Source organism: Somniosus microcephalus, chromosome 6, assembly GCF_052327205.1.
Source record: "Somniosus microcephalus isolate GS21.2 chromosome 6, FLI_Smic_1.0, whole genome shotgun sequence".
NCBI classification, from domain to species: Eukaryota; Metazoa; Chordata; class Chondrichthyes; order Squaliformes; family Somniosidae; genus Somniosus; species Somniosus microcephalus.
The window spans coordinates 188,321,837-188,331,159 of NC_140992.1; positions in this window are offsets into that span (position 1 = coordinate 188,321,837).

Here is a 9,323-nt window from a genome sequence, read left to right on the forward strand (position 1 = left end):
TGTTTAAAAATCAGAGTGCAACAGAAAATGGGGCCAAAACAAGGAGGAATGGTAAAAAGACAAAGTTAAATGTTCTGTATCTGAATGCATGCAGCATTCAGAACAAGATTGAGGCATTGACTCACACTGACAACCTGCATGAGGTAATTAAATTTCTTTTGGCACTGGGTATGGGTCCTGGGGACCACAGTGCTGCCTGACACCTGATGCGCATCCTCCCCCCACATGACATGGAAGACTTGCGGCGAGGGCTTCCTGCCACTTGCCGGGTAGCGCAACACCCTTCGTCTCTCCAATGCTTGTTCCAAAAATCTGCGGGCTCTCTCCCTGGGGCGTGGATCTGCCATGAGTACAGCTGATTGAGTCGTGTGGCTCCTATGACTTGGCCTGCTCCTGCTTGCTCACACAGGTTCACAGGCAACAATGCTGAGAATGAAGTTCTGCAGCATGAATGACCATCCCATTTAAGAACTAGAATGAGCCTGTTGCAATGATGACTTGCAATTAGACTGCACCTGATATTGGTTACAGTTTTGAGTGTAACGCCACTGAGCTAGGCCGTCAGCATTTGCTTTAGTGCTCACATCCTTTCTTTAAGCGATGGCACTGAATTTTGAGTGCAGCAGGATTCCTTAGCACCTGGCGCTAAATCTCAAACTTTTCCAAAGTTAGTGCCCATTCCTGGGCTAAAATGACTTTCTTCCCCTATTATTCTAACACTGTATCAAACATGTGGCCTGTGAAACTGTGGATGCAATGGGCAGTAAATGCTGCATACTGTGGAAAGTGGCTTGATGATTATTAAGCTACATTAACAAGATTATGGAGCTGGGATTTTCTATAGCTTTACTTGTAAATAACTTATTATAGGGGAATGAATGTTATGTAAATGAAATTGCTTGAGGTAAGTGATATACCTATCAATTCGTCCAATAAAAAGCGACGGGTTAGGAACGTAACTAAAGGTTTTTATTGACTAAATAACAGAGCCCACCCTCGTGGGTGATCGGGTCCAACAAGGAGGAATACCAGCCAGTCGACTACCTTTATACCTGGGCAGGTAGGTGGAGCCATGGGCGGAGTCGGAGGTGGTCAGCCCAGGTATAACAGCGCGACAAGAGGCGACCTCGTATCGTGATACAACAGTGATAACGGTGATAACAATACAACAGTGATAACTATAGTGTAACGATAAAAGTGGTTTACCACATTCACCCCTTGTTTAGATTTGAGTCCGGCGGGGTGAAGTGTACTACCAGTTCTGGTATGTCAGTCTGTCCGGAGGCCTCGTAAGCCTCTCCGATCGTCGCAGCGGCGGTGCTGCATTATCCGGTGTTAGTGCTGGTGTCTGCGTGGTCGGCGAAGGCTCGTGGGGTTCCGGCATGCCGTCTACCTGGGCTGGAATTGGGGGGGTGGTGGGGGGGGTAAAGGTGGTGTCTCCGGAGTGCCCGAGGGTGCGAGGTCTTGTAAGGAGACAGTGTCCTCCCGCCCGTCTGGGTAAGCCACGTAGGCGTACTGGGGGTTGGCGTGCAGGAGGTTCACCCTTTCGACCAGGGGGTCTGTTTTATGGGCCCTCACGTGCTTTCGCAGCAAGACGGGCCCCGGAGAGGTCAGCCAGGTTGGTAGAGTGGTTCCCGTAGTCGACTTCCTGGGGAAAACAAACATTCGTTCATGGGGGGTGGCGTTAACGGCAGTGCAAAGTAGTGACCGGATGGAGTGCAGCGCTGTCGGGAGGACTTCCTGCCAGCGGGAGGTTGGGAGGCCCTTAGACTTTAAGGCTAAGAGGACGGCCTTCCATACCGTCGCGTTCTCTCTTTCCACCTGGCCGTTCCCTTGGGGGTTGTAGCTGGTGGTCCTACTTGCTGCAATACCTCTCGCTAGTAGGAACTGACGGAGTTCCTCGCTCATGAAAGAGGAGCCCCGGTCACTATGTATATAGTTTGGGAACCCGAACAAGGCGAAGAGGTCGTTCAGGCATTTAATGACCGTGGTACTGGTCATGTCTGGGCAGGGGAAGGCAAAGGGGAAACGGGAGTACTCATCAACAATGTTGAGGAAGTACACATTACGGTCAGAGGACGGGAGGGGCCCCTTAAAGTCGATGCTCAGGCGCTCGAAGGGGCGGGTGGCCTTGATCAGGCTTGCTCTGTCCGGCCTAAAGAAGTGCGGTTTGCACTCGGCGCAGGTCTGGCAGTTCCTGGTTATGGTCCTGACCTCCTCGATGGAGTAGGGCAGGTTGCGGGCCTTAATGAAGTGGTAAAGTCTGGTGACCCCGGGGTGGCAGAGGTCGTTGTGGAGGGTCTGAAGTCTATCACTTTGCGCGCTGGCGCATGTAATTCGTGACAGAGCATCGGGGGGTTCGTTCAGCTTACCTGGCCGGTACAAGATATCATAATCGTAGGTGGAGAGCTCGATTCTCCACCTCAAGATCTTGTCATTCTTGATTTTGCCCCTCATCTTGTTATTAAACATAAAAGCGACCGAACGTTGGTCGGTAAGGAGGGTAAATCGTTTGCCTGCCAGGTAGTGCCTCCAGCGTCGTACCGCCTCCACAATCGCCTGGGCCTCCTTCTCGACCGACGAGTGTCGGATCTCAGGGCCCTGTAGGGTCCTTGAGAAGAAGGCCACCGGTCTCCCCTCCTGGTTAAGGGTGGCGGCTAGGGCGAAGTCGGATGCATCGCTCTCGACTTGGAAGGGGATGGACTCATCCACTGCGTGCATAGTGGCCTTGGCAATGTCTCCCTTAATGAGGGAGAAGGCTGCGCACGCTTCCTCCGTAAGGGGGAAGAATGTGGACTTCATGAGGGGTCTGGCTTTGTCCGCATAATTGGGCACCCATTGGGCATAGTAGGCGAAGAGCCCCAGGGTTCTCTTAAGTGCCTTAGGGCAGTGGGGGAGGGGTAGCTCCATGAGGGGGCGCATTCTTTCGGGGTCGGGGCCGATGAGTCCGTTCTCTACTACACAGCCAAGGATGGCAAGGCGCGAGGTGTTAAACACACATTTCTCCTTATTGTAGGTGAGGTTCAGCCGTTGGGCTGTACGGAGGAATTTCTCCAGATTCACGTCGTGGTCCTGCCGGTCGCGGCCGCAGATGGTGACGTTATCTAGGTAGGGGAATGTGGCCTGCAGTCCGTTCTGGTCAACCATCCGGTCCATCTCCCTTTGGAAGACCGAGACCCCGTTGGTGACACCGAAGGGGACCCTAAGGAAGTGGTATAGGCGCCCATTCGCCTCGAAGGCGGTGTACTGGCGGTCCTCGGGGTGGATAGGGAGTTGGTGGTAGGCCGACTTAAGGTCGATGGTCGAGAATACGCGGTATTGTGCAATCTGATTGACCATGTCAGATATGCGGGGAAGGGGGTATGCGTCCAGCTGGGTGTATCTGTTTATGGTCTGGCTGTAGTCGATGACCAGGCGATTTTTATCGCCGGTCTTAACGACCACGACCTGGGCACGCCAGGGGCTGTTGCTCCCCTCGATGATGCCCTCCTTCAGGAGACGCTGCACCTCAGAGCTAATGAAAGCTCTGTCCCCAGCGCTGTACCGCCTGCTCTTGGTAGCGACGGGTTTGCAGTCGGGGGTGAGGTTAGCGAACAGGGAAGGTGGCGGCACCTTGAGGGTGGATAGGCTGCAGGTGTTACGCGGTGGGCGGTTTAACCTTCGCTGGTTGTCGACTGTGAGTGGGGGGAGGGGTCCACCGTATGCTAGGGTTACACTTTGGAGGTGGGATTGGAAGTCCAGCCCTAGTAGGACGGCAGCGCAGAGCTGGGGGAGGACGAGGAGTTTAAAGTTTTTATACTCTGTACCCTTAACCGACAAGGTCACAGCACAGTAGCCGCTAATGTCCGTGACGTGGGACCTCGATGCCATCGAGATTCGGTTGTGCGTTGGCAGGACAGGGAGGGAGTAGTGGCTCACCGTGTCTGGGTGGATGAAGCTCTCCGTGCTTCCGCTGTCGAACAGGCAGGTCGTGGCGTGGCCGTTTACTTTGATGTCCATCATCGACTTGGACAGGTGGTGTGGGCGGGCTTGATCCAGAGTGACGGAGGCTAGCGTGTAGGTAAGCGAGTCGTTGTCGTCTGCGGGCGAGGCGGTCGTCGGGTCCGGGGGCCCGGTGGCAGTCGGGCGTGGTGGGTAAAATGGCATCTCCCACGAGGTAGGACAAAATGGCGGAGAAGCTGGCTGCCCCCATAACTCACATGAGGCACTATTGGGGTCGGTTGCCTTGATCAAAGATGGCCGCCCCCATGACTCACGTGTGGGGATACTGGCCTCAGTTGCCGTGAAAGAAGATGGCCGCCCCCACAGTTCGCATGAGGCACTGCTGGCCTCTGAAGATCCGCTCCTGCAGGCCTTAGAGACGTGGCCTTTCTTCCTGCAGGTCGTGCAGGTAGAGTTCCTGGCTGGGCAGCGCGACCTCGGGTGCTTCTCCTGGCCGCAAAAGAAGCAGCCGGCGGCCCGATCGCGGGTGCCCGATGTCGGAGCCGGTACCGGGGGTGGCGGGCCCGGTCGGGTCCGGGACGCCGACGCTGAGATAGGTCCCGGGGGCGGCGCTGCAAAGGGTATTGCGGTAGGGGTCGGGCCCGAGTCCCAGGGTCGTGAGCAGTACCTGGAAAACGCCTCCTGGTCCTGATGGGCCACCTCCAGGGAGAGAGCGAGGGCTTCAGCTTTGTCCAGGTCGAGGTCTTTAGCTTCAAGCAGTCTTTGCCGTGAGTAGTCGGACCGTAGGCCTTTCACAAAGGCATCGCGGATATTATCCTCCGTATTTTCAACAGCCGTCACCGCTTTAAAGTCACAGTTCCTGCCGAGTGCTCTTAGCGCCCGTAAAAATTCAGCTACAGACTCTCCTGGCTGTTGCGGGCGGGATCTTAGGAGGTGCCTGGTGTACATGTAATTTAGCGGGCTGCGGTACTGCTGTTTCAGTAGGTTGATAGCGGCCTCGTACGTAGTCGTGTCCTGTATGAGTGCGTATACTCTCGGGCTCGCTTGGGCGTTCAGAAGTCTTAGTTTGGATCTCTGCGGGGCGCCGGATTCTTCCAGGTAGGATTCGAAGCAGTCCAGCCAGTGTTTGAAGTTGAGGGCTGCGTTTGCTGCCTGTGGGTTTAGATCCAGGTACGGTGGTTTGAGGGCTTGCAGCCAAGCCGGCTGGTGTGGCTGTGCTTCTGGGAGGGCTTCTGGCTGGCCAGTAGTAGACATCTTTAAAATTTAGTCAATAAAATTGATATACCTATCAATTCGTCCAATAAAAAGCGACGAGTTAGGAACGTAACTAAAGGTTTTTATTGACTAAATAACAGAGCCCACCCTCGTGGGTGATCGGGTCCAACAAGGAGGAATACCAGCCAGTCGACTACCTTTATACCTGGGCAGGTAGGTGGAGCCATGGGCGGAGTCGGAGGTGGTCAGCCCAGGTATAACAGCGCGACAAGAGGCGACCTCGTATCGTGATACAACAGTGATAACGGTGATAACAATACAACAGTGATAACTATAGTGTAACGATAAAAGTGGTTTACCACATTCACCCCTTGTTTAGATTTGAGTCCGGCGGGGTGAAGTGTACTACCAGTTCTGGTATGTCAGTCTGTCCGGAGGCCTCGTAAGCCTCTCCGATCGTCGCAGCGGCGGTGCTGCATTATCCGGTGTTAGTGCTGGTGTCTGCGTGGTCGGCGAAGGCTCGTGGGGTTCCGGCATGCCGTCTACCTGGGCTGGAATTGGGGGGGTGGTGGGGGGGGGTAAAGGTGGTGTCTCCGGAGTGCCCGAGGGTGCGAGGTCTCGTAAGGAGACAGTGTCCTCACGCCCGTCTGGGTAAGCCACGTAGGCGTACTGGGGGTTGGCGTGCAGGAGGTTCACCCTTTCGACCAGGGGGTCTGTTTTATGGGCCCTCACGTGCTTTCGCAGCAAGACGGGCCCCGGAGAGGTCAGCCAGGTTGGTAGAGTGGTTCCCGTAGTCGACTTCCTGGGGAAAACAAACATTCGTTCATGGGGGGTGGCGTTAACGGCAGTGCAAAGTAGTGACCGGATGGAGTGCAGCGCTGTCGGGAGGACTTCCTGCCAGCGGGAGGTTGGGAGGCCCTTAGACTTTAAGGCTAAGAGGACGGCCTTCCATACCGTCGCGTTCTCTCTTTCCACCTGGCCGTTCCCTTGGGGGTTGTAGCTGGTGGTCCTACTTGCTGCAATACCTCTCGCTAGTAGGAACTGACGGAGTTCCTCGCTCATGAAAGAGGAGCCCCGGTCACTATGTATATAGTTTGGGAACCCGAACAAGGCGAAGAGGTCGTTTAGGCATTTAATGACCGTGGTACTGGTCATGTCTGGGCAGGGGAAGGCAAAGGGGAAACGGGAGTACTCATCAACAATGTTGAGGAAGTACACATTACGGTCAGAGGACGGGAGGGGCCCCTTAAAGTCGATGCTCAGGCGCTCGAAGGGGCGGGTGGCCTTGATCAGGCTTGCTCTGTCCGGCCTAAAGAAGTGCGGTTTGCACTCGGCGCAGGTCTGGCAGTTCCTGGTTATGGTCCTGACCTCCTCGATGGAGTAGGGCAGGTTGCGGGCCTTAATGAAGTGGTAAAGTCTGGTGACCCCGGGGTGGCAGAGGTCGTTGTGGAGGGTCTGAAGTCTATCACTTTGCGCGCTGGCGCATGTAATTCGTGACAGAGCATCGGGGGGTTCGTTCAGCTTACCTGGCCGGTACAAGATATCATAATCGTAGGTGGAGAGCTCGATTCTCCACCTCAAGATCTTGTCATTCTTGATTTTGCCCCTCAGCTTGTTATTAAACATAAAAGCGACCGAACGTTGGTCGGTAAGGAGGGTAAATCGTTTGCCTGCCAGGTAGTGCCTCCAGCGTCGTACCGCCTCCACAATCGCCTGGGCCTCCTTCTCGACCGACGAGTGTCGGATCTCAGGGCCCTGTAGGGTCCTTGAGAAGAAGGCCACCGGTCTCCCCTCCTGGTTAAGGGTGGCGGCTAGGGCGAAGTCGGATGCATCGCTCTCGACTTGGAAGGGGATGGACTCATCCACTGCGTGCATAGTGGCCTTGGCAATGTCTCCCTTAATGAGGGAGAAGGCTGCGCACGCTTCCTCCGTAAGGGGGAAGGATGTGGACTTCATGAGGGGTCTGGCTTTGTCCGCATAATTGGGCACCCATTGGGCATAGTAGGCGAAGAGCCCCAGGGTTCTCTTAAGTGCCTTAGGGCAGTGGGGGAGGGGTAGCTCCATGAGGGGGCGCATTCTTTCGGGGTCGGGGCCGATGAGTCCGTTCTCTACTACACAGCCAAGGATGGCAAGGCGCGAGGTGTTAAACACACATTTCTCCTTATTGTAGGTGAGGTTCAGCCGTTGGGCTGTACGGAGGAATTTCTCCAGATTCACGTCGTGGTCCTGCCGGTCGCGGCCGCAGATGGTGACGTTATCTAGGTAGGGGAATGTGGCCTGCAGTCCGTTCTGGTCAACCATCCGGTCCATCTCCCTTTGGAAGACCGAGACCCCGTTGGTGACACCGAAGGGGACCCTAAGGAAGTGGTATAGGCGCCCATTCGCCTCGAAGGCGGTGTACTGGCGGTCCTCGGGGTGGATAGGGAGTTGGTGGTAGGCCGACTTAAGGTCGATGGTCGAGAATACGCGGTATTGTGCAATCTGATTGACCATGTCAGATATGCGGGGAAGGGGGTATGCGTCCAGCTGGGTGTATCTGTTTATGGTCTGGCTGTAGTCGATGACCAGGCGATTTTTATCGCCGGTCTTAACGACCACGACCTGGGCACGCCAGGGGCTGTTGCTCCCCTCGATGATGCCCTCCTTCAGGAGACGCTGCACCTCAGAGCTAATGAAAGCTCTGTCCCCAGCGCTGTACCGCCTGCTCTTGGTAGCGACGGGTTTGCAGTCGGGGGTGAGGTTAGCGAACAGGGAAGGTGGCGGCACCTTGAGGGTGGATAGGCTGCAGGTGTTACGCGGTGGGCGGTTTAACCTTCGCTGGTTGTCGACTGTGAGTGGGGGGAGGGGTCCACCGTATGCTAGGGTTACACTTTGGAGGTGGGATTGGAAGTCCAGCCCTAGTAGGACGGCAGCGCAGAGCTGGGGGAGGACGAGGAGTTTAAAGTTTTTATACTCTGTACCCTTAACCGACAAGGTCACAGCACAGTAGCCGCTAATGTCCGTGGCGTGGGACCTCGATGCCATCGAGATTCGGTTGCGCGTTGGCAGGACAGGGAGGGAGTAGTGGCTCACCGTGTCTGGGTGGATGAAGCTCTCCGTGCTTCCGCTGTCGAACAGGCAGGTCGTGGCGTGGCCGTTTACTTTGATGTCCATCATCGACTTGGACAGGTGGTGTGGGCGGGCTTGATCCAGAGTGACGGAGGCTAGCGTGTAGGTAAGCGAGTCGTTGTCGTCTGCGGGCGAGGCGGTCGTCGGGTCCGGGGGCCCGGTGGCAGTCGGGCGTGGTGGGTAAAATGGCGTCTCCCACGAGGTAGGACAAAATGGCGGAGAGGCTGGCTGCCCCCATAACTCACATGAGGCACTATTGGGGTCGGTTGCCTTGATCAAAGATGGCCGCCCCCATGACTCACGTGTGGGGATACTGGCCTCAGTTGCCGTGAAAGAAGATGGCCGCCCCCACAGTTCGCATGAGGCACTGCTGGCCTCTGAAGATCCGCTCCTGCAGGCCTTAGAGACGTGGCCTTTCTTCCTGCAGGTCGTGCAGGTAGAGTTCCTGGCTGGGCAGCGCGACCTCGGGTGCTTCTCCTGGCCACAAAAGAAGCAGCCGGCGGCCCGATCGCGGGTGCCCGATGTCGGAGCTGGTACCGGGGGTGGCGGGCCCGGTCGGGTCCGGGACGCCGACGCTGAGGTAGGTCCCGGGGGCGGCGCTGCGAAGGGTATTGCGGTAGGGGTCGGGCCCGAGTCCCAGGGTCGCGAGCAGTACCTGGAAAACGCCTCCTGGTCCTGATGGGCCACCTCCAGGGAGAGAGCGAGGGCTTCAGCTTTGTCCAGGTCGAGGTCTTTAGCTTCAAGCAGTCTTTGCCGTGAGTAGTCGGACCGTAGGCCTTTCACAAAGGCATCGCGGATATTATCCTCCGTATTTTCAACAGCCGTCACCGCTTTAAAGTCACAGTTCCTGCCGAGTGCTCTTAGCGCCCGTAAAAATTCAGCTACAGACTCTCCTGGCTGTTGCGGGCGGGATCTTAGGAGGTGCCTGGTGTACATGTAATTTAGCGGGCTGCGGTACTGCTGTTTCAGTAGGTTGATAGCGGCCTCGTACGTAGTCGTGTCCTGTATGAGTGCGTATACTCTCGGGCTCGCTTGGGCGTTCAGAAGTCTTAGTTTGG